We start from the raw sequence: 3,493 nt of genomic DNA, 5'->3' as shown, positions 1-3,493 counted from the left end.
GCTGAGATGCTCTAGGAGAGGTAACCCGGGCTGCCGTGGCAGGGGAAGAGAGACGAAGCTGCAACGCCTGCTAGAGGCAAAGATCAGACAGGCAGGGAGAGGAGCCAGTGAAGAGAAAGAAGGCAGCCACTGCTCAGACTGTGTCCAGTCCTGGGATCATTACAGGACATCAGTTTCCAGGGTCTAACACCAGCACCTAGGGTGACCAGATGTCCCAATTTTGTAGGGACAGTCCCGATTTTTCGGTCTTTTCCTTATATAGGCTCCTATTACCTCCCACCCCCTGTCCCGATTTTTCACATTCGCTGTCTGGTCACCCTACCAGTGTCTGGTCACTGCTAATTCTATCTTTGAAGACACCAGAATCTCCTGGTCCGTGTGGAAAAGGATGGATTTGTACCTGATGTATTTCAAGCCCCTTCTTCAATACTCACGAGTGCAGTGGTCACTGAGGATACAAAATTCTCGTGGTGACCCTGCCAGGTCTCTGTGCATGACGCACCCATTGACTTCACTCGGGACTCCCGCTGGCTACAGTGGCAGCCGCCCATGCAGGGCTGGCAGGAAAGACTGGTGCTGCTGGGGTATAGACTAGCACTCAGGGCTCCCTGGCTTCACCAAGGCTGGTGTAAATAGGACCTGGATCACCCAACTGTGAAATGGGGTAACACACCACCAGATCAGGATTGAAGCATTTTACATGATTTGGTGTAAATGACTTTACAAGGTGCAGAGCAAGGAAAGTCAGGCGGCCCCTGTCACACCACTCTGGGGGGCACAAGAACAGGCAGGGGCAGGAAAATTGGCCAAGCAATAAAGGGGAGTGAGCTGCTGGGACGACTGAGAGTGAGGAGGCAGCTGGGCACTTGAACATGCCAGGGGAACTTTTCTCCTGGATTGACTGAACCACGGGACAAACAGAGAAGCCCAGTCCAAGAGGGTTCAGGGCAAATCAAAGCTGGGAAGAGTGCTGTACAGAAAGGAGACCCAACAGCTGTGAATTTAAGCCAAATTCAGGCTTCATTTTTTGGAGAATGGGATAGTGGTTGATAGTCCCAGCATTAGAGGGAGGAGTTGCGGGGCTGGGGCAGTTGGGGCAGCACCCACTCACCTGGACAGTATTTTAAAAGGCAGCTACAATGGAAAGCTCTGTGGCAGAGTCGGTTAGCTCTGGACTGGAACAGAGGGGAGTGAGGTAGGTCTGAACAGAGATGCAGATGGCTGGCTGAGTTATGCGGTGGGGCTAAGACAGCAAGAGCAGTAGGTAGTTTTGGTGCAGATGATTGGCAGAGCTGCTGAGAGGGGGGACAGATCTATACTAGCAGAGGGGTTTGCAAGCCTTGATTGAGACACAGATGTGAGATCTATACAGCTCCTGGTCCTGCTGTGTCCGCCTCTCATTGGTGACGTTAGTTCTTCACTTTGACAATCACTTAATTTGCTTATAGTGCCTCAGAAGAGAAGAAAAACTGAGACATGTGGATGGTTGGAAGAATACAGCTATAGCTTTGTAGCCAGTGAAGAGTTGTAGCCCCAGGACTTAGAAGTGAGGAAGAAAGGATGTGTCTTATTAGCGTGTGAAAAAGATTTGTTATCAAAATGGACCTTCAATTTTTTAATACTCAGAAAATTGCCACAGCGAGAAAACACATCAGAATTTCAACCATGTCAGGGAAAGTTATTGCAAATGACAGCTGGTGCAGCTGGGTCTGATAAGAGATTACAGGAAGAGAGTAGAAGTGGCCTATGCTGGCACACTCTGCTATGGGGAACTGAAGTAACAAAGCTAACCACCTCCCCAGTATACACAGGTGTTTGGAGTCAATGGGATTTGGGCTCACTTACATCAGGCAGTTTTTGGCCCAATATGTCTTGTCCATGGAAAAATTAGGACCAGATCCTCAGCTGGTGTAAATCAGCATAGTTGTATTGACTTTATTTTACTCCATCAACTTCAATGGACCTCTGCTGACTTACAACGGTTAATGAAAAAAGAAAAGGAGAACTTGTAGCACCTTAGAGACTAACAAATTTATTTGAGCATAAGCTTTCGTGAGCTACAGCTCACTTCAGCTCACAAAAGCTTATGCTCAAATAAATTTGTTAGTCTCTAGGGTGCCAAAAGTCCTCCTTTTCTTTTTGCAAAAACAGACTAACACGGCTGCTACTCTGAAAACGGTTAATGAGACAGCCTTTTATTTTGTAGCTAAACAAATGATAGAAAATGATCAGTTAACTGGGATTTTATTGCAAAATCTGAAGACTCTAGCAAAGGTGCTCTCAGAATAGTAACACCATCTAGTCAACAGCGTGCCCTTGTTGCCAAGAAGGGCAATGGCATTTTGGGATGTATATGTAGGGGCATTGCCAGCAGATAGAGGGACTTGATCGTTCCCCTCTATTTGACATTGATGAGGCCTCATCTGGAGTACTGTGTCCAGTTTTGGGCCCCACGCTACAAGAAGGATGTGGAAAAATTGGAAAGAGTGCAGCGGAAGGCAACAAAAATGATTAGGGGACTGGAACACATGACTTATGAGGAGAGGCTGAGGGAACTGGGATTGTTTAGCCTGCGGAAGAGAAGAATGAGGGTGGATTTGATGGCTTCTTTCAACTACCTGAAAGGGGGTTCCAAAGAGGATGGCTCTAGACTGTTCTCAGGGGTAGCAGATGACAGAACAAGGAGTAATGGTCTCAAGTTGCAGTGGGGGAGGTTTAAGTTGGATATTAGGTAAAACTTTTTCACTAGGAGGGTGGTGAAGCACTGGAATGTGTTACCTAGGGAGGTGGTGGAATCTTCTTCCTTAGAAGTTTTTAAGGTCAGGCTTGACAAAGCCCTGGCTGGGATGATTTAGTTGGGGATTGGTTCTGCTTTGAGCAGGGGGTTGGACTAGATGACCTCCTGAGGTCAACAGTTTGGAGGAGGCACCAGGATGTCAGTCTGTGAGCACATGGCTAGAATGTTCGCTGCAGTTGCAGCAGCTTTGCAAATGGTTCTCTTAATAAAGAGCCAGTTTAGTTTAACAAGCCTGGAGCCCTTTCATGTTATTGCCCAGAATGCAGTTACAAAACACCTGCTACCTCACTTTCCCTCCTTCTACAGGCAAACAAAACCCCCACAACAGGCGCCTTGGTGTTATTCTCCTTCTTTTAAAGTCTGGTTTATTAACCTAAAAACTAGAAATTCCCAGCCTTTTTCTAAAGGCCCAGAAGGTTCACTATGTCGTTCCTGGGCTTCTAGGCTTTTCCCTAGGGCTGACATGGAGAGCTTCTTCCACAGCCCTCCCTGACTCTGGGTCCCCTGGAGGTCTTTCTCTTCTTTACCCTGGTGCCCAAGTCTGCTCTGGAGCAACCTCCTTTAAGTCTGTCATAGCCCCTGGTTGCCATCTTTAATGCAGCAGATTCCCTCTTTTAGGAAGCACACACATACACACAAGCTGTCATCTTGCGATGCCTGTTCATGTGACCCAACAACTGGCCTAAACTCAAACCC

This window comes from Lepidochelys kempii, chromosome 19 (assembly GCF_965140285.1).
Source record: "Lepidochelys kempii isolate rLepKem1 chromosome 19, rLepKem1.hap1, whole genome shotgun sequence".
Classification (NCBI taxonomy): Eukaryota; Metazoa; Chordata; order Testudines; family Cheloniidae; genus Lepidochelys; species Lepidochelys kempii.
Note: the sequence above shows the minus strand (reverse complement) of the source record.